At 39.9% G+C, this 23,474-nt stretch overlaps 1 long non-coding RNA gene and 1 pseudogene across 1 annotated transcript; one reads left to right on the top strand and one right to left on the bottom strand.

The window, feature by feature from the left end:
• The first annotated feature begins 250 nt into the window (after nt 1–250).
• Nucleotides 251–6,079, top strand: LOC109160353 (annotated as a pseudogene).
• On the bottom strand, nt 5,365–22,152 carry LOC109171943. Its single transcript, XR_002052694.1, has 4 exons — nt 22,143–22,152; nt 17,324–17,330; nt 14,594–14,600; nt 5,365–5,440 (listed from the first exon to the last, which is right to left on the bottom strand). It is a non-coding gene; the product is annotated as an uncharacterized LOC109171943 (long non-coding RNA).
• Between the last annotated feature and the right edge of the window lie 1,322 nt (nt 22,153–23,474).

Here is a 23,474-nt window from a genome sequence, read left to right as displayed (position 1 = left end):
ATAATAATAATAATAATAATAATAATAATAATAATAATAATAATAATAATAATAATAATAATAATAATAATAATAATAATAATAATAGAGAGAAATTCTTAAATCCTTAGCGAAGTATTCACTCTCTGCCGTCTTCTCACTCCGTCTCCACTCTCCGCGCCTCTCAGCCGTCTGCCCTCCTCCGGTCCTCCGCCGTCTGCTGCACTCCTCAGGTCATCCGCCGTGTGCTTTCCTCCTCCAGTCCTCCGCCGTCTGCTGCCCTCCTCCAGTCCTCCGCCATCTGCTGCCCTCTTCGCCGTCGACGAAGGTACATGCTCACAGCTCACTATTTCTATACATATCCATAGATAATGTTTCTTAGTGCTGTGATAAAGGTTGAAAGCATTTTAAATATTGGTAACAAAGCATTCGTGAAATATAAATTGGGTGATGTGTATAGATCTTTGTACAGATCTTAGTTCTTACTTTATGCAACAATACTTGTATGACTAATCTTATTAGACTCAATGATTTCGCCATTTTATTTAAAAAATTTAATGGCGAATCTGTCATTAAAACTAGTTGATTCTGTTTTTGGACTATATAGTGAACTTTCTCATATTTTTTTTTCCCAAGAAGGTTGATTCCTCCAATTTCTATTCCCTATCACCTATTTCCCTGAACTTAATTTCCTTTTCTGGTTTAGTGGGCTACAGCACAAAATGACAGTTAAAACATCTAGTCAAACATGATTTCCTTCTAGCATCATAACAAGGTTCACTAATAAACTCCTCAATTTTAGAGATTTCCTGTCAACACAACAAGAAATTTATTTATGAGCTCATTTGAAGTGATGATCTCTAATTCTCTATGAAAAACACCTTCAGTAAATGTTGTTGCTTGCAGAGTATAATCTCAGTTTCACAATCTACTACTCTACTAGTCAGCTCTAACATATCTGGATGTTTCTACCCTGAATTGTATTACACTAGTTTTAGTTGCACTGGCTTTATCCAAAAACGTTGCTGCTTTATCTCTTGGGTTCAGTTGCAGTGAACTCAACTTTATGGTTGGTTAACAATATATAGGTACCACAGGTTCTGAACAAATTCCTCCAGAGTCTAAAGTGACTCCCGCAAATGCATCTTTGAGAGTGAGACTGATGTCTGTTTTCTGCTGATCAATTTCAGCAGCAAACAATTTTCCATGAACATTACAGTTCTTCAGATCTCCTCCAACATAAAAGCTTTAGAGGAATCACATAATATTCATTTTGTATATGCATGTGTGTATAAAATTTAAAGGAGCACATAATTTCTTTTGAATTTTGAGGTTAGAACAAAGTAATGCATTAATTTATATAAAATGAAATGAAGATTTTTAAAACTAGTAATGTGTAAGAAAGGGCATCTTTACTTTTCTTTGGTTAAAGAACATGGATCTTGTCTGGGTTTGACACTAACAGAGTTCCTGACACTTTTGGGAACCCTTGTTGAGATGAGCCCTTTTACTTTTTATGGGAAACCTTTTGTGCTCTGATCTAATTGCTTTGTTTTTAAAGTGAAACCGTAGTTTATTGAACTAAAATTTGGAAACGGGGGTATCTCAAACAATTTTTAAAGGGGGCATGTGCCATCAATGAATGTTAGTACTTCCTTAATTCCTTTCTAGTGTACTTGTCTTTTTTTTCATTGGGTGGGAGGATACTTGCTTTCTAGGAAACAATACCACCTCAAGGTTGAAGCAGTTGGGAATGGAGTTTATATGGGTTTAAATATGTGAGTATTTAATTATTTATGTTGCATTCTTTTTCCACTCAGTTATCTATCACAATTCACACATACCTTAAAGTTGCTGTGGATAAACTAACTTTTCCATCAATGAATATATTATTTATAGTTTGAATCCCTGATTTGTTGAAACTTGAATTCATCAACGTGAATTTTTGAAAAGAGACAAATATGGCCTCATCCTGAAACGAATGATCTTCATCTCTGGGATTCAATATTTTTTCCCCTAATTTTCTCTTTCGCTCCTTGTGTTATGAATTATGAGGTTTAAGGTGTGATAGCAGGCAAAGGGCCACCACCTAGTGGTAATTGTGAAGCTATATTTGTTAACAAATGAGCAAGTAGAATAACTAGAGAGCAGGAGATGAGATATAATAATAGATGGATTTCTTGATTGTATGCAAATTTTGGCAATGAGAGTCTCGGCTCGTCTTATTATTACAATGTGTTTTAGTTATGGGACTTGACTCTTTAGCTAACCTAATGATTCTTGAACATCCAATATGAGTAAATTAAGAGAATATTCAATTGCACTTTGCTTTCCAACACTGCAACTTGCAGGAGAGACAACAGGAATGTGTAATTCTTGATGGTCATCATTAGTGTTGTAAATTTAAGGGATATTGAGCGTGAGGTCTGCTAATAAGTGTGTGCTTCTGGAATGAAGCATGCTTAAATACATGTTCTGCAAAATTTTAGGGAAATCACTAAGATCATATATCCTGGATACACCTGATTCAGTCTAGATTATGACAATTGGCTGATGAAGGGAAGAATCTCCAATAATCAACTTATTCTTCTCTTTATATCGTGTTCCAAAGCAAATTTCTTGGGGACGTTTAAAATAGAATAGAGGCCAGAAGTTGGTCTCCATTTGGTAATTTAGTAATTTATATCAAGTGTGGATTAATTATGGGCAAACTTATGAAAAGCGTGAAAGGCGTTGCTTTGTCACAAATAGCGCAGTCAACAGTCAATTTTAAAAAAAAATTAAACCTAAGCGGCGAAGCCCTAAGCTAATATCGCGACTCGCGATTGTGATTGGAAAGACCAAACATTCTCTCTCTCTGCCACTCTGCCTCCGCTGCACTCTGCTTCTCCTAGTCTCCCTTCTCGCCGACCGGCGACCGCCGCCCTCGCCGCCTCGCCCACCGCTCGCCGTCGTCCTCTAACCTCCGTCCTCCTCGCCTGCAGCCTGCTCACCGTTCACACTGTCGAGTGTCGACTGGTATCGCTGATTCGCTGTTTACTTTATTATTTTTTTTTCCATTTCCTCTTCCATAAAGATGGAAGATACATTATAGTATTATACATATGTTATATATTTATATGTATTGACTTAGGCAGTAGGCTGTAGTCTATTAGGACTTTTATTGTGTTTTACACTTTAATCTTAGTTCATTTAATAATTTATTTTTATTAAATGAATAATGTTTGTATTATTATGATGTTGTCACTTTATCACTTTAGGAGTTATTTTGGATGTTATTTTGCATAATTATTTGAAGTTTTTGACTATATATATGTATAATTTATATATATTAAAAGCGACGCTTCGCTTTGCGCTTTCACTTTAAAGCAAAGCCCGGCCTAGTCGCTTTAGTGCGCTTTTTCGCTTTAAAAAGTTTGGTTATGGGAATTAGGTATTTATCTGTCTTCAAGAAAATATTTATCTGTCTTCAAGAAAATTAACACACTCATCTTTCACTTGGCTACTTGGTGTTTTGATGTACACAAGCCTGGAACTATTTGTGCTTGCTTTTAATTGTGTTATGAAATTCATTGGCTCCTGTTAATGCTTGCAAAAATGAATACTTCATCAGTGATCCTTGTTGATTTCTGTTAAACTTTGCTACAGCTCTTCTTTCCATATTATCTACAATTTATTTGTAGATGCTGCTGCTGCTGCTATTTCCTGTGGTAGTCATTACTCATTAATATTCTTCCATCATGAATCTTAAGTGATGGTAACTTCATGGTAGATTATATGGTTAGCCAAATCACATTCAAATTTGATTTCTTGAATGAAATGATTGCTTGCACTCTGATGGAGACATGGAGTGTACATTTTTCTTCGTTATGGGAGGAGCACATCACCCCATCTGAATGTTATTGATAAAAAGACACAACAAACAAGACAGTCATTGCCTGACTATTAGTTTGGTTTGCTTGGGTTGCGATAATATGCTTTACTTTGGTGCACTACTCTTGATTTCATACCAATCTGTTGCTAGCATGAATGATGATTGGTTTTTGTTGTGTGGTTGAGCAATGGGTATAATTGACTTCTTTTGATATCTAGATACATGCATATGAAGAACCATTTTGCTGATAGGTGTCTTGGTTGACATTGTAGATTTGTAGATGATTTAAATATGCATAGGATTATATGATGTAATAAAGCTCAGGATTGGTGAGCACAGACATGATGATTCAAATACATTGTGTTTGTTTTTCTTTGTTTATAAAATTTGAATAGTGTAAATCATACTACTTAAGGGGAATTGAGCTCTTTTTACCTGCACCATTGGTTGTTAGAAATGATAATTTGGATATGCAGTCATCAGATTCATTACTAATAAATGGACATGCACATAACAACAGAACTGAATGTGGGATTTTTTTCATAGAAAGATGTAATTTGCAAGTGGTAAAAGATTGCAGGTTGTAAATTTCAAAATCTTTGGTCAAACATGCAATATGAGTGGCTACACAGTATCTTCATTATTATTATTATTATTATTATTATTATTATTATTATTATTATTATTATTATTATTATTATTATTATTATATTTTTCTTTCTATTTGATATTAAATTTCTAACAAAGATAAGCATCAATTTGTCCAGAATTCAGGTAACAGTTGCTAGCAACTGCATATCGTCACACCCTGGGCATTCTGGAGCATTGATAGTGTGAATCCTGCTGTCCATCAAGTTTAACACTAGCTATCTTCATGGCTATGTAGTTAAGCATATAAAGCTATCCACAATGTAAATCTTCCTATCCTTTTCTTTCCTTCTGGCTTTTTCCCAATCTAATAATGAATTGCAGTGCTTTCTCATCCTCATTTTCCAATTAACTCTTATTTGTGCCTCATTATGTTAATAGTCCTTAGAATGCAATTTCTTTCTTATGTAGATTACTGTGTGCACAGTGACAGAACTGAGGATTTGATGAGTGGTGCCTCGAGTTCAGGTGGCCTACGTGCTGCTCTCTCCTATTGTGTGAAGCAAGTACGGAATTATGACTATCATCGCTACCTTTGCCTTCTTGAACTTCCACCAAATATGAGAATAGCTGCTTTTGCACTCTCTGCTTTTAATGTAGAGACATCCAGAGCTATGGATGTGTCCTCTGATCCTAAAATCGGTCTTATGCGGCTGTTGTGGTGGCAAGAAGCTCTGGACAAGCTATATGCCAACAAGTCGATTGAGCATCCAGTAGCACAGGCGCTTGCATCTGTGATATCTCAAAATAAAATTAGCAAGAGTTGGTTGAATCGTTCGGTGGAAGCTCGGATTAATGATGCTAGAAGAGAGGTCACTGACATACCAAAAACCGTTGAAGAGTTGGAGCGGTATGCAGAAGACACTGCATCGACTATCCTGTACTCCACACTTGAAGCGGGTGGCATTAGATCGACAGTTGCAGATCATGCAGCATCACCTTACCATGTCAGTCGAAACCGCCATCTTATTTACATACCTGCTGACGTGGCTGAGAAACATGGATTGTTAGTACATCAAAGTGGTCAGTCAGAGATTCGTTTGGATTCCCGGGAGAGCATGTGCGATGCGGTATTTGACATGGTATCTGTCGCTAATGCACATCTGCAGAAAGCTCGTGAATTGAGAGGAAAAGTGTCGGCTGAAGCCCGGCCAGTGCTTCTACCCGCTGTCCCTGCTCAGGTTATGCTGGATTCTCTAAGCCGTGTGCAGTTCGACGTGTTTGATCCAAGACTAACACGATGGGATTTTAGGGGCTCCCCCTCTGCTTTTCCAATTGAAACTGAAATGGTATTCATTGAGGGGAACATACTAACATGTTTTCTAGTTACATTGGCATATCCACAATGGCATGCTAATATACAAATAACAAATGGCAAAGGGGGAAACTTTCTTTCTTCCCTAATGCAATGCTAACTGAAGTAGTCAAATGGTATTTATCAAATCCAACTTTGTTGAAATTTTGGTCTCCCTTTTTATTTTGTGATTCAGATTGTCTGCCCTCAATTTGTTGATTGGCATTGTAAAATGTAAACCAATAATAATGCTCTTTATTTCCATTTGGCTTTATTCTTTGCAACTTCTGAATAATGTTTTGGCTTTTGGTGTAATATTAGCATTTTGTTCTGTAATAATTAGATACAAAGATGAAAGCATAGATAATGGATGATGACATATATAATACTCCGTACCATATATGTTTTCCCTTTGTGCGCATATATTTTATCATTTTCATTAGTGGACATTGGCATTAATCTGACCTTGAAGGTCAGAGGCTTGTATCTTGTACGTGTGAGTGTTACTATTATTATTGTAATTAATATTGTATAGTCTATGGTACTAGTGTGTGGTATTAGACTTAGTCTTTATGTTATAGCCTATCTCTTAGGAGTGTTTAGAGGTTCAGTTGGATATACTCTCTGTAATCCGTATTCTGTTTCAATTGGAATTAATCTTCTCTCTCATCTCTCTCTCATCGTACGGACTAAGCTTTTGTCCTTTCATTTATGACCTGTTTGGTTGGGCGTAATTTGGCTGTAGTTTAATTGCAATTCAGTGAAAGCCACAATTACGCTGTTTGGTTGGATGGAATTGCAATTCCACAGAATTGCAATTCCCCCCTTTTGCTGAATTGCAATTTATGGGCACTCCCCTATGAATTGCAATTCGGTGGTTGTGGGAAAAGAAAAAGAGGATGAAATGACAAAAGTGCCCTTAATTATTACTACTATTATTATTACACAATGACATTTTAGTCTTTATATCACTTCTTTCATTCCCTACCCAATAATTCTATTCATCCCTACCAAACAATGTAATTCTATTGTACGGACTGAGCTTTTGTCCTTTCATTTAGGGGTGTGAATTTGGTTAACCAAAAATTTTAATGTTTTAACGGAACTTTATATTATCGAATTAATTGAATTAAAAAAAAATTAATTAATTAATCGGTTAACCGATTAATCAAAATTTTTTAATTAAAATTTTAAATCCTTAAAATAATACATATAATAATAAATTTAATTACTTTAATACTTATTATAATAATAATAATAATAATAATAATAATAATAATAATAATAATAATAATTCCATAATTTCAATACAAAATTCAAAGTCCTTAGGGATTTCATTTTAGTTTTAGGAATTTTACATTATATATTTATATATTTATTAAAAAATTTGGTTAACCATTCTGTTAATATGATTAACAGTTTCGAATTGAATTAATCATTAATCAAAATTTTATAAAATCTCTAATCATTAATCGAATCGAAATATTTCGATTTAAAAAACGGTTAATTGAAATTCGTCAGTTCAGTCGATTAACTGAACTTTGATCGAAGTTTGCACAATCCTACTTTCATTAAATTACAATTGATTAATGTGACATTCCGAATGAAGACATTATACTTGTCATTTGAGGATTGAATTTGATCGCATTCTTGGAAATATTACAATTGATTAATGTGACATTGTGAATGAAGACATTATACTTGTCATTTGAGGATATTCAATGATTGAAATAATATTACTTAACACACTGTCGAATTCAACTATGAAATTATTTGATCAAGGAGAGGTTTCAACAAATTTAAAATGTAGTTTTCTCCAAAAAAAAAAAAAGTTTAAAATACAGGAATTATATCGATAAACTTGATGTAATAAAATTGAAATAAAACAAGGTATATGATAAAAAACAATGTGATTATGAAGAGGTTACTAGGTTCAAATCACATAGTGAGTTTGGTCAACCCATTAACACATTTTGTCACAAGACAAATGAGATGTAACAATTTAAGAACTAATCGCATCTTTGGTGGAATGGAAAATATTTTCTAAGAAAGTTCATTTTCATAAAGTTGAAAAAAATGCTATTTTGTGTTGTTTGATTCGTGAAATTCATTTTCATTTGAAAGTAGAATTCTTCAAATTTGAGGAAAACAAATTCTTAACTTCTTTATAGTATTTTGTTTTTCGTGAAATTGGGAAGAAAAGATGACTTGAAAGGTCTATTTTACCCCATTTAATTTTTTTTTAAAAGACATTAAACTTTATTAATTACTATGACTGTTATTATCATTAATAATAATAATAATAATAATATTATTATTATTATTATTATTGTTATTATTATTATAGGGGCATTTTAGTCTTTATATTTATTATTCCTTACAATTTCAAATTCAACCAAACAATAGAATTAATATTCCCAATAATTTATTTTCCACAATCCAAATAATGGAATCAATCTTCCTAGTCATTTCTTTTCCATGAAATTTAAATTCCATTCATCCTCAAATATTTTCAGCGAATCAAATGTGCCATAATATCTTGGAAGGTGGAAGGTTAGAATTACTTTTTAAGCCCGAGATGATGAAATAATAAGAGTTTGCTTGATTGATTCAGAGAGAATTACAGCACTACTTATACACAGAAATTAACTGGAAACTAGCTAACAAACTCTAACATTAACACAATATTCTAACAGCTCAATACTCCCCTTCAAGCTGAGGGAGGAAACGTGACGACACCCAGCTTGACTCTTAAGTCACCAAAACGAGAAGATGACAGGGGTTTGGTGAAGATATCTGCTAATTGATCATGCGTGGAGACAAAATTCACCTTCAAGCCCCCGAACGCCACCTGATCCCGAACAAAATGGTAGTCTACCTCCACGTGCTTAGTCCTGGAGTAAAACACCGGGTTAATGCACTAGTTATCGCACCACAAGACCGGCACAGACGGTGAATGCAACACAAGCACACACAAAAGAGACTGCACCCAGGTAACCTCCGCAGCAGCATCGGCAAGGGCTTTGTACTCGGATTCAGTAGAGGAGCGGGTAACCGTTCTATGCTTCCCCGAGACCCAGGACACCACATTGGGACCCAGGAGCACTCCGTAACCCGCAGTAGACTTCCGATCTAACGAGCGACCGGCCCAGTCAGAGTCGGAGAAGGCGTGCACCACTGGTGGCAAGTGTAACACCCCCCGACAAAGAGACTTAAAGACAAGTCTTAACACCTGCAGATCAAGTACACAACTAGCACAGCGGAAGATAAAATATAACTTGGATATAAAACATCCATAATCCGGGGTGTTATGCCGCGTACACCACACATGGTATACGCTTTCGGCGACAATCTGCAAGTGTAACTACAAACCCAAAACAACAACTAAACATAAAGCAGTCTAAGATACGGGCACGCAGGCCACAAAACACTGTCTACGGGAATAGGTACTAATATACCGGCTCTAGACATCGCGCTCAACACCTGAAAGATACAAAGATAAACATCGGGGTGACGCCCGGTCAGCGAATGATGCTGGTAACCCACAAATACCGTTAAGTATCATAAATAGGTAGATATAATAGGAAAACCATTTTCGAAACGGAATATATATATATATATATATATATATATATATATATATATATATATATATATATATATATATATATATATATATATACATACATAAAAGTTAAAAACCAAGATCATGAGACAACACAAGACTCACCACTCACAAGGACAACACCGGGAACACATCCCAACCACAAATGACAACCACACACACAACGATAACGACTCACACAACGGCAACACATGACAAAACACAAACCTCTATGACTACACACGTCACGAGAGAAGAAAACTCACCACACACCGGCTTCACAAGCCCTCCTCGTGACATCACCCATCACGAGTTGATATGCCTTCCTTATGCCATGTTCCAACCTTATGGCTACCCCCACCTTATCCTTCTGTGCCACCCATTACCTCCAGAAAGCCCCTGTACTTCTGAGTCCAACCTTGTTCCTCTGGGACCGTCGTCCCCCACCTATAACCACCAACGAAAACCCACCAATTTGTTGGCACTCAGGCCCGGATAACACAATGTTATCTCCCCAATACACGAGGAACTCTGCCTCCCCCATGAATTCACGTCACGGCCACCACGAGGACCGCTGCAATACCTTGGTGACAAGCGTCCCATACCACTGTCGTGCAATCCAGGTAGAGCCACACACGCACACCTCTCACTCAGAACAAACAACGGATTGCAAGAAAAGGTACGAAACATACTCACAAGAGAAGGGTCACTACCCAACGACGACAACGACGCTAGCATTACGATAATAACTAGCAAGCTCAACAAAGAAGAAACTCAAGATAGTTCCGAGGAACTCACAAGACACCACACAGTTCAACGAAACACAACGTTGAACACTTAGCACGATTCATAACGCCAAAGATCCTACATAGATACCTATCAAGAAGCTCTAGACCTATGAAACATCAAGAAGACGCTCAAAGAGATCCACAAAAGAACAATGGGAGATCAAAAGATCAAAGACCGAGACAAACAAAACATGGGGAACAAATCCCACTCTGAACTCCAACATGTTCTCCGCGGGTGGACCCACGGGTAGTGCCCCACCCGTGGTCCCGCCCGCGGGTACACAACCCACAAGGCTACGTTCCCGCGGGTAGGCCGGCGGGTGGTGCCCCGCCCGCCGTTCCGCCCGCGGGTACGGTCCTGTACCACAACAAATCCCTTCGGGGATTTTCTCCTCCAAACACAAATTCAAGTCCAAAACATGCCAAATCTGACCAAGCATAACAAAATGACTTGAACCAAGGAATATGCCAAGCAATGGCACACAGGAAACCTAAACACAAGCTCTAGATATGCAATATCACAAGATAAATGCATAGACTCTCACATTTCACAACAAAGAACATGTAGAACCCAAGAAATCATATATAGGTAAGCAAAATAGGTTTTGTAGAGCATGGGTTACCTCTTGAAGACCAAAAGAACTCTTCTTACACCACAACAAGCTCTCCATTAAGCTCACAAGCTAAACCCACTTCAAGATCAAACCAAAATATCATAAAGATCCAACCTTTAACAAAAAGACAACTAAGATGGAACCAAAAAGACTAGACAAGCTTAGATCTTACCCTTCTAGATGCCAAAATAGAGGAAAGATTGAATCTTGGAACCAAAACTTGGAATCTTGACAAAGGCTCTTTTTGGCTTGAAGAACAAGCTACTCTTGTTTTCTAGAGAGAAGATGGAGATATTTTGTATAGAATGTAAGGGATGAAATGAGGTAGTCTTTTAGGTTTAGGTTACAAAGAACTAGCTCATGGTGAAAAGACAAGCTTACCCTTACTAACTCTCAAAAGTGTAAGGAACAAGGGAACTATTTTCAAAGCACAAGGTACAACTCCACTTAAAGATTGACTAGTCAAATTCTAGTCCTTGAGTATCAAAAATCAGGATTTTAGGAATCAATTCCTCAAAAGAAATAGAATTAATTACTAAATTAATTCATGGCTTGGAATGTGGATTTTTGGGGTGTCACATCCTCTCCCCCTTCAAAGAAGTTTCGTCCCCGAAACTTGGGTACAACGAATTGAAACGAAAGGTAACAAGGAAACAAAATTGTGACAAGAGGTTCAAGAATATCCCTTTTGGTCAACAACTCCAAAAGTTCACTCAAAGGTTCCAAAGCAAAAGAAAAGACATTACGAAACAAGGATAGGCAAGAGGTCAACAAAACGGATAGATTGGCATCAAGAACTCTAATCCTCAACACAACAACCAACTTCTAGCCTATAACCAAGAACTCAACCACTAACCCAAACACCAACTAGCTAGCTAGCTAACTAACAACCCAAGACTAAACTACTAACTCAAGCACCGCTAGCAAACTAGCTAAGCAACAAAGCAACAAGCAAAACAAGCAAACACACAAGGCACATAACAAGCAAACACCAAGCTACAAAAGCTAAGAAAGAACCAAGAAAAAGCAAACGAGAAACAAACGGGGTTACCACAACACCACTAGAACTCTTCACTCTCTGACTCTGATGCTTCTGCAGACTCTTCCTCTTCGGCTTCAACTCGGTGACTAGAACTAGCTTCAAACCGATCTAACCTTTGATGCACTGCGGCAAACTGCGACCTCACAAACGCAAAACCCTCGGTGATCAAACTGTTCTGCTGACGAAGCAAAGAGGCGACATCCTGATCTCTCTTGGTGCGGACTTCTCTCCTTCTCCGATTTTCCTCACTATCTGATTCACTTAACTCAGCTTCAGCGGTCTCCGGTGCTCCTTCTTCTTGATCAGCTTCTTCCTCAACTTCTTCATTACCACCCAAACTCTGGACTGCAAGGCTCAACTTCCTAGCATGGATCCCAAGCTCAGCAGCTAACTCTGCTCTCTCAACAGGTGCTTTCCTAGCAACCCCTTCAAGCGTGATGTACTCACCATCATCCAACTGAAAAAGATTACAACTCCGGAGATTGGCGGTATCGAACACCATCTTTCCCACAGCTTTTGGAGAACAACCATCCACACTAACACCTTTCTTGACCAAAATCCAACTTAGCACCATCCCATACGGCAAACTCTTCCGGTTGTGATCCCGGCAAAACACCATGTGTTGCATCATCAAAGCAGGCAGATTGAACTTAACCATATTCTTCAAACAGAAAGCAAAGGTACACTCCAACTTACCCAACAAACTGCTCTTGTTGTTATTGGGCAACAAGCAATCTGACACCAACATAACCAAGATCCTTTGTTCCGCAGACAACCACTTCCTTTCCGGCCTCGAAGCTTGAGTGAAACCACTCGTACGGCCAAACAAATAACTCAAATAGTCACGGTACCCCATGGTATCCGTACTAATCCAAGAGTGACCACTGTACTGAGCTACTCCGGTATCAGACAGACTCAACAACTGGGCTAAGCTCTTCTCAGACAACACAACCTTCACACCTCTCACCTTAGAGGTGATCTCAAGCCTTTCACCTTCCTTTGTCACAACCATGTGACGATAAAACTCTTTTACCAAACTCGGGTAAGTATCGGTCCTTATGGCGAGAAAACCATCCAACAAACCTTGAAACTTAAGCAAATCCAACAAAGAACTTGAAAAAGATTCCGGGTCAAAAGCTTTACCTTCAAGCACAAGGTAGTGGGCATCCACCCATTCCGCTTTTCTTGCCAAACTTGACCTTCTAGGCATGGTGAAAGATGATCCAAAGCTCAACAGACAAAGCCCACAACTCCTTCTTCAACAACACTCACAACTCTCTCTCTCTCTCTCTCTCGCGAGCTCTCTCTCTCTCTCTCGAAGACACGGCTACAGCGGCGGCGAGGCTACGGCGAACTCTGACGGCGACACGGCGAGGCTCCGGCGGTGACGGGCAGGTGGTGCGACGGGGTGGGTGGTTCGGGTAGCTCACGGGTAGGGAGGAAGAAGAAGAGAACTTGGGGAAAAAGATTAGGGATTTGGGTGAGATTGGGGAAAAAAATGATTAAATTGGGGATTTTGAACAAAGAGGGATTTCAAGGCTCAAAAGGAATTAAAATGGGTTAGGTTCCAAGAAAGACAATTAGCTCAAGTGGTTTAGAGGTTGGGTAGAAAAGAAATTGGCTAAGATTCAAAACTTAAAGGCTACAAAGAAACATTAGGCTCAACTTTTAGGCTACACAAGGAAAAATTTTGGGTAGGAAAGACTATTTTTCCAAATCAAAGAATACTTGGAAAATTTAGGGAAAGACACAAGGAATTGTTGTAATAACAACCAAGTGCAAAGGTGAAAGAATTGGGCTAAGCACAAGATAACTCAAGGATAGGTGGCTACCACGAAACAAGATGCCAACTAAGGAAAACACTTAGAAAGAAAAGAGTCTATACTAAGCATCCAACGAAGAACAAGCAAGGAAACAAGCCAAGGATTGCCAAGCAAAGACAACCACGGAACACAAGATAACTCCCAAGGCAACAAAGAACAAAAGGGCAACCAAAGACAAAAAGGCAACAAAGGGACAAAAGGCAACAAGGGAACAAAAGGCAACAAGGGAGCAAAACACTCACGGAAAAACAAGGATAGGCTCAACAACAAGGGTTACCTGCTAACTCCTCCTCCACCAAACCCTCCGACTCCGCTTGCGAACGCGCCATCACGAAAACTCTCCCCGGCGGCCTAACTCCAACGGCTCCACGACTCGAACTCCCTCCTGGTGCTCCTACTACTCCCGGGGGCGGCGGTAACGCTCTCTGACCGACAAACTGAGGACACTCCGCAACTCTATGACCAACAACCCCACAGCGAAAACACTTATACGCTTGGCCTAAACAAACTGATCCCGGGTGCACCTTCCCACACTTGCGACAAACAACCGACTTAGCTTGAACCGAAGGCTCCATCCTAACGGGCCCTTGAGAAAAAGAAGACACAACTCTAGCCGGAAAACTCTGACGGGACCTCTTGAAAGCAAAAGAACCACCACTCTCAACTCTCTTCCTAGCCAACTCAAGCGACTGGAGCTGTTGAACCCGAAACAGATTTGCGGCACACAGATACGCGTCCTTGAGGGAACTAGGTCTACTCACTGTCAACGCCTTTCGTGCCTCATAATTCAGACCGGCAACGAAGCGCTCAACTTTGGCAAGCTCCGTAGGCACCAACATCCTCGCGGAGCGCGCTAACTCTAGGAACCTCTTGTGGTACTCCACCACAGATAAAGGTCCTTGCTGAAGATGAAGGAATTCATCAAACATAGCGGCTCTCACGTGCGCCGGGTATAACCTTTCGCGCATCTTATCCTTAAGCGCTGTCCAATCAAACCCAGGCTCTTCAAGAAAGGCAGAACTCTCGTGAATCCACCACAGATCATCTTCTTGGCAGAAATAGAACGTTGCCAATTCTATTCTCCTTTCTTCAAGACAACCAACCACAGCAAAAATCTTATCAAACGCCCGTAGCCACTCTTCAAGGACTACAAGGTCTTCTTCACCAGCAAAGGAAGGAGGTCGATGCCCGGACACTAAACGACCTACATCACGGTGCTCAACAGGAGGCGGAGGCGGTACAACTTGATTGTTGTTCAACAGAGCTTCACTAAGAGACTGCATCGTCTGCGTCAACTGATGGAGATTCTAAGCAAGTTGCTCATTGGTCGGAGTCTCTGGGGTACAGGCGCGAGGACGAGGAGGCATCGCACAGCTGCTACAACAACAAGGTTACCACAAAAAAAGCAAGCAAGCAAGCAAGACAGAAAACAACACACATCTCACCGCGCAACCTAGCGTCCTAAGCCTAACACTTAGCTTCTTAAGGTCGCTTAGAGGTCTCAAATCACACTTAAACACTTAGAAAGACTAGACTTAACCCTTCCTAGGCTCTAAACCTAGGCTCTGATACCAACTGTAACACCCCCCGACAAAGAGACTTAAAGACAAGTCTTAACACCTGCAGATCAAGTACACAACTAGCACAGCGGAAGATAAAATATAACTTGGATATAAAACATCCATAATCCGGGGTGTTATGCCACGTACACCACACATGGTATACGCTTTCGGCGACAATCTGCAAGTGTAACTACAAACCCAAAACAACAACTAAACATAAAGCAGTCTAAGATACGGGCACGCAGGCCACAAAACACTGTCTCTTGGAACAGGTACTAATCTACCGGCTCTAGACATCGCGCTCAACACCTGAAAGATACAAAGATAAACATCGGGGCGACGCCTGGTCAGCGAATAATGCTGGTAACCCACCAATACTGTTAAGTATCATAAATAGGTAGATATAATAGGAAAACCATTTTCGAAACGGAATATATATATATATATATATATATATATATATATATATATATATATATATATATATATATATATATATATATATATATATATATATATATATATATATATATATATATATATATATAAGTTAAAAACCAAGATCATGAGACAACACAAGACTCACCACTCACAAGGACAACATCGGGAACACATCCCAACCACAAAGGACAACCACACACACAACGATAACGACTCACACAACGGCAACACATGACAAAACACAAACATCTGTGACTACACACGTCACGAGAGAAGATAACTCACCACACACCGGCTTCACAAGCCCTCCTCGTGACATCACCCATCACGAGTTGCTATGCCTTCCTTATGCCATGTTCCAACCTTATGGCAACCCCCACCTTATCCTTCTGTGCCACCCATTACCTCCGGAAAGCCCCTGTTCTTCTGAGTCCAACCTTGTTCCTCCAGGATCGTCGTCCCCCACCTATAACCACCAACAGAAACCCACCAATTTGTTGGCACTCAGGCCCGGATAACATAATGTTGTCTCCCCAATACACGAGGAACTCTGCCTCCCCCATGAATTCACGTCACGGCCACCACGAGGACCGCTGCAATACCTGGGTGACAAGCGTCCCATACCACTGTCGTGCAATCCAGGTAGAGCCACACACGCACACCTCTCACTCAGAACAAACAACAGATTGCAAGAAAAGGTACGAAACATACTCACAAGAGAAGGGTCACTACCCAACGACGACAACGACGCTAGCATTACGATAATAACTAGCAAGCTCAACAAAGAAGAAACTCAAGATAGTTCCGAGGAACTCACAAGACACCACACGGTTCAACGAAACACAATGTTGAACACTTAGCACGATTCACAACGCCAAAGATCCTACATGGATACCTATCAAGAAACTCTAGACCTACGAAACATCAAGAATACGCTCAAAGAGATCCACAAAATAACAACGGGAGGTCAAAAGATCAAAGACCGAGACAAACAAAACACGGGGAACAAATCCCACTCTGAACTCCAACATGTTCACCGCGGGTGGACCCACGGGTAGTGCCCCACCCGTGGTCCCGCCCGCGAGTACACAACCCACAAGGCTAGGTTCCCGCGGGTAGGCCGGCGGGTGGTGCCCCGCCCGCCGTTCCGCCCGCGGGTACGGTCCTGTACCACAACAAATCCCTTCGGGGATTTTCTCCTCCAAACACAAATTCAAGTCCAAAACATGCCAAATCTCACCAAGCACAACAAAATGACTTGAACCAAGGAATATGCCAAGCAATGGCACAAAGGAAACCTAAACACAAGCTCTAGATATGCAATATCACAAGATAAATGCATAGACTCTCACATTTCACAACAAAGAACATGTAGAAGCCAAGAAATCATATATAGGTAAGCAAAATAGGTTTTGTAGAGCATGGGTTACCTCTTGAAGACCAAAAGCACTCTTCTTACACCACAACAAGCTCTCCACTAAGCTCACAAGCTAAACCCACTTCAAGATCAAACCAAAAGATCATAAAGATCCAACCTTTAACAAAAAGACAACTAAGATGGAACCAAAAAAACTAGACAAGCTTAGATCTTACCCTTCTAGATGCCAAAATAGAGGAAAGATTGAATCTTGGAACCAAAACTTGGAATCTTGACAAAGGCTCTTTTTGTCTTGAAGAACAAGCTACTCTTGTTTTCTAGAGAGAAGATGGAGATATTTTGTATGGAATGTAAGGGATGAAATGAGGTAGTCTTTTAGGTTTAGTTTACAAAGAACTAGCTCATGGTGAAAAGATAAGCTTACCCTTACTAACTCTCAAAAGTGTAAGGAACAAGGGAACTACTCTCAAAGCACAAGGTACAACTCCACTTAAAGATTGACTAGTCAAATTCTAGTCCTTGAGTATCAAAAATCAGGATTTTAGGAATCAATTCCTCAAAAGAAATAGAATTAATTACTAAATTAATTCATGGCTTGGAATGTGGATTTTTGGGGTGTCACAGCAAGGCCAGGGTGAGACGTAGGCCTAGGTTTCGTGTCCCCTGTACATAACGCAACACCCGCTTGAGCGCTGCCCAATGATCTTGTGTTGGCGTGTGCATGAACTGACACAGGCGGTTGACAGCAAACGATAAGTCTGGGCGAGTAATCAGGAGGTACATCAGGGACCCAACGAGAGGCCTGTACGCCGTGGGGTCATCAAGAGGAGGTGACTCAGTAGCAGCAGCAAAAGTGGCGAGACACATCGAAGTGGACAACTGTTTGCAGGATTCCATGCCAGCTCGTCACAGTAGTTCCGTCATATAGCGTTGCTGTGACAACATCATGGTATCTTTGTCATAAGACGCCTCGATTCCTTAGAACAATCGCAGGACGCCAAGATCACGAATGCAAAAGGTTATGGAGAATTGAGTCATGAAACCACTGAGCATATCGGGGCCGTTGCCTAGTAAGAGAATATCGTCGACGTAGACCAGGTTATAAGCATGAACTTGTCCAGAATAAAAAATAAATAGTGAAATGTCTATCTTTGACCGGCGGAACCCAACTTGTAGTAAGAAATTGTGCAGCCTTTTGAACCACGCACGTGGAGCCTGTTTGAGCCCGTATAACAACTGTTGAAGTTTGCACACATACCCTAGGTAGTTAGGATCCGTGTAGCCCGGTGGTTGGCGCATGTAGATGTCCTCGTCGATGTGCCCGTTGAGAAAAGCGTTATGGACGTCCAGTTGCCGCATGGTCCATTTATTTGACACGGCATAGGTCAAAAGGAGTCGAATAGTCGTAGGCTTGACCACATGACTGTATGTTTCAGAATAGTCTTCGCCGGCGATTTGATTGAACCCTTTGGCCACTATTCACCGGCGATTTGACTGAACCCTCTGGCCATTAAACGGCCTTGTAGTGATCGATTGTGCCATCGGACTTGCGCTTGACACGGAACACCCACTTGCAGCCTATCACATTCAAATCATGCAGTGCAGGAACCAGGCGCCACGTTTGATTCTGGATCAAGGCGTTGATTTTAGTGTCCATAGTAGTGCGCCAATGCGAGAATTTGACTGCTTGCATGTGACAGGTTGGCTCATTGTCGTCTACAGACGCGACCAGTGCTGTTGGTGGGAGAACCGGGTTGTGCCGCCTTGCATTTGTTGTTGTCCGGAGCTGCATAACATGAGTTAGAACATTAGGCCTTACACGTCGTCGCCGAGTTGTAGTGGTCGACGAGGTCGTAGGCTGAAACGACGAGGAAGCCGCCCCTGCTGTGGAGGATGACAACGTCGGAATAGTTAGCTGGGGAGGCGATGGCAGTGGTGGTAGAGCCGGGGGCGCCGATACGGGCTGAGTAGGCGGTGTAGGCTGCTGGATTAGCGCAGACGCCCATGACGATGAAGATGCCTCACTAGAGGCAGAACTAGCGATAGTGTGACGCACACCCTGGAAAGGAAATGATTCTTCATTGAACCTCACATGCCTCGCCAAATATATGTGGCATGTGTCTCTGTCTAAGCACTTGTAACCAAACATGGAGTCTGGATACCCCAAAAAAACACAAGGTTTGGAGCGATAGTCTATTTTGCGCCTGTTATACGGACGTAGATTTGGGAAGCACTCGCAACCAAATACACATAATAAATTTTAATTCGGAGACCTGTGAAACAACCGAGAGTATGGACTTACATTTTGTGAAACAGTGGATGGGCGGCGGTTTATTAAATGGACCGCTGACTCGAACGCGTATGACTAGTATTTCTGTGGTACGTGACTCTGGGCCAGAAGGGTAAGACGGGTTTCGACCACGTGGCGGTGTTTACGTTCCACGCGACCATTTTGCTCGTGAGTGTGTGGGGACGAGTGACGGTGTAGAATCCCAGCGGCGGTGAATACCGAGTGGAGTTTTCGGTATTCGCAGTCCATGTCAGACTGAATACATTTGATAGGAGTGGCAAAGTATTTTTCAACGAATGGACGGAATTTGGTAAAAACAAAATATAATTCTGACTTACATTTCATTAGATAATACCAAACAAACCTAGAAAAATCATCTACAAAGAGGAAAAAATATTTATGACCGTCTACGGACGGGATCGGAGAAGGCCCCCAAATGTCCGTGAAACCAAATCGAGTAAAAATTTACTAGAGTGTTCGATTCGCGTGAGTGGGAAGCGCGCAGAATTGCCCATCTAACACGTGGTATATAAATTATTTATAGAATTGAAATGACCCCTAACAGGACACATAGAAAGAACCTGACGCAAGACTCGAACGTGCGGGTGCCCAAGGCGATTATGCCACACTTTAGGAGACGCTCTAGCTGACAGGAATGCAACTTTAGAAGACGCGGTGAGTGAGTACAACCCCCCTTGACTGGGACCTCTAAGAAGTACCTGCTGGGTGGTACGATCCTTCACAAAAAAATGAGAAGGATGAAATTCAAAGTACACATCGTTGTCACGGGTGAACTTTTGCACAGATAATAATGAAGCACGGTACCGAAATGTACCTCTGTCCAGTGGCGTCAACAAAACGCCGGTAGCCCATTAGTGTTGTATGCCCGGGAACATCACATATCTGGCACCGAATACCTCTACGGCTACGTTGTCCGCGACCACGGTGGCTACAGTTTTGGCGACCACAGCCTCTATTACCGGCGGGAACCGATGATGGTTGCTGAGCCATCATTACCGTCAGCGTAGGAAGAAAAGGTGGTGTTGTCTCCTCCGGGAATAGGTACTGATGAGTCGATAATAGATCAGCTACCTCTGGGATTGTTAGCGAACTGCTCTTCGTGGTGAGAGAAGCAACAAGACTCCTGTACTCCGATCGAAGACCCCGGAATACAGGGAGGTTCTGTTCGTCGAGGCCGACAAGACGGCCAGCCCGGGCAAGCTGCTCCATGAGCACTTGCACCTTGCCGAGGTATTCTGCCAAAGAAGAGTCCCCTTGTCGGAGGCCTTGGAGTTGAGTGAGGAGGCTGAGCAATCGTGTTCTGGAAGCAAAGCCGAGTGCAGTTTCGATTGCAGTCCACACAGAACGTGACGTAGAATGTCCGATTGATAGCTAAAGAACCTCCTCAGCCATCGAGGAGATTAACATACTAAGGATCGATTGATCCTATTGAACCCACACAGCATGTTCCGGGTTGACGCTGGGGCAGCCGCCGACATGGATCCGGCGAGAAACTCCGGCGGGCAGGCAAGCGAGCCATCGACTTAACCAAACAGGTTTTGCCCACGTAGGAAAGACACAGGTTGAGCCCTCCAAAATAGATAGTTAGAGGAGGTAAGCTTAAGGGATACGTAATGGTGGGCTTGTTGCAACTTGTTGTTTGGTGAATGCTGCGCTAGGGTTGGAACGATGGTGGCTGAACCATCAGCTAAAGCAGCAGTGGTGGTGGGAAGGGAGGGATTTTGCTTGATTGATTCAAAGAGAATTACAACACTACTTATACACAGAGATTAACTGGAAACAGCTAACAACCCATAACAAACTCTAACCTTAACACAATATTCTAAGAGCTCAATAGAGATAAACACATAGAAAGGATTTAGATTTTTTTTTTTTTTAATGTGAAAGCTCGTAAGCCACTACCTGAAGGTGTGGTCTAGGTAAAACCTGTCTTTGAGACCTTAGCTAGAAAATAACCATAAAGAGATAAACAAACCTATATTGTCCATAACTGATAGGTTCAAACTACAAGGTTGTCGTCCCTAACTTTCCCTCCAGCCATCATCCTCGACTTTTTCACTAGCCACCGCCCCAATTTTCTCTCCAAATATCATTCTGAACTCTCTTGTTCAAAATTTTGTTTATATTTCTTTAAAATTGTGTTTCGAAAATGAATATGGAATATTGGAAAAATGACGGATTATAAAAATAAAAAATTAAACAAATAAAAACCTAGAGAAATGGAAAATGAACGAAATAAAGAATTGGAGAAATGATGTGATTGGACTTAGTTTTCAATTGGAAAATTAATAGTTATTACTTCAAATGTATTATCATTTGGTTGGTAGGCTTGTGCTTTGAGATCATGACGAGAAATAACTTTGTAAAACTTTTCTACAAAATAATTAAGGAGATGTTTGCGTTGTTGACAAATTTATCAAAATTTGACAGATCTATTGAATTTGCCGTTTTAACTATGATCAAAATATCAAAGTAATTATTTGGTAAACTAACGATTTGAAGTAGTAAATTTTCCCAAACCGTTAGAATCTCAAACGCTGCTAGGAGCAATGAGATTGGTATTTTAGAGAAATTTATATTTTCTACAAAATGCCCTAACTTCATTATTATTTAAAAAAAAAAAAAAAAAAAAAAACTACTGAAAAGCTTTAAGGCTCCATTTATGAGGATCCATTGTCGTGCTCAATCGAATTTGGATGGGCACGACTAAAATTAGTGAAGCCTTGAGGCTCATTTTATAGGAGGCTCAAGGCTCCTTCTTTATTTTTTTCGATGTGGGAAAACAAAGGGCTTCCTTTCTTCTTCTTTTTTTTTTTTTTCTTTTTTTTTTTGTTGTTGTTGTTATTATTATTATTGTTTGTGAAATATATGTATACCCTTTAGGCCATTTTACATGTTAATTGCTAATTTAAACAACTAATTTTACCGAATATATTTTTACAAATCGCTGATACAAATTGCTGGTCAAATCCGGTAATACAATCCGCTATTTGCTAACCGCTAACATAATTCGTTAACCGCTAACCGCTGATTGTTAAACAAGACCTAAGATTGAATTTAAAAATTCAAACCCGTTTAAATTCATGCTTATGAATTTGTCACAACTCCCCAATAAACTAAATTTCAACAATACTCATCCCACTAATCAACTAATTTCGATTCAACAATACTCATCCCACTAATAAAGGTACAACATTACACCTTACACCATAGAAATGTCGTATTAATTACTCCCTCAGATCCATTTTATGTGTATGATTTAGTTAACGAAACATGACTAAAGTTAGTTTTTACTCAATTTTTTAAAATATTAAATTTAGTATTAATATATAAAAATTATATATTTAAAAACTACATTAAAAGTATTATTAAAATAATTTTAAAATACTAAAATAAAAAATAAATTAAAAAAAAAAAAAAAAAAAAAAAAAAAAAAAAAACATAGAAGAAAGAGTTGGTTTGACCAATAGATAGTAACCAAGATAGGTAAAATGCAATAGTTATTGTGTGGACCACAATCCAAAAACGTCGTCGTTTCGCGTATTTTTATTTTTCACGCGACCCACTGCAACATAAACTTTTATAACTCATAATGTACATTATTCTAAAGCATAATTTACATTACTCTAACTCATAAAGTACATTATTTTACCCCAGAAGTTTCATTATTCTAAACAATAAAGTACATTATTCTAACTCATAATGTACATTATTATAACTTATAAAATTCAACGATGTCATTTTAGACCGTGATCCACAGTTGTCCACACAATAATTTGTCCACAAAATGAGACAGATGAAGAATTTGTTTAATTCATTCTTGGGTGGGTCATTGAACTATAGACAAATAATACATACACGATGCACACATTTATTCTTTATATTGGCATATGCTCCTATAGTCCTATGGTACTAAAATTCCGGAAATAAACCTAATTTCAATGTATTGTGTGGACAGGACCTCTCACTTGAATATTTTCCAGAATGTAAAGCTACCAATTATTATGGTACAGAAGGCTGGAGGTAGGGATTCTAAAATATCTATGTCCCATTATACATGTTTCCTTCATAAAGTTGTGATTGCAAATATTATTCCAGTCACTTTCACTCTACCTT

Source organism: Ipomoea nil, unplaced genomic scaffold (genome assembly GCF_001879475.1).
Source record: "Ipomoea nil cultivar Tokyo-kokei standard unplaced genomic scaffold, Asagao_1.1 scaffold0019, whole genome shotgun sequence".
NCBI lineage: Eukaryota > Viridiplantae > Streptophyta > Magnoliopsida > Solanales > Convolvulaceae > Ipomoea > Ipomoea nil.
This window is presented reverse-complemented; position numbering and strand designations above follow the sequence as displayed.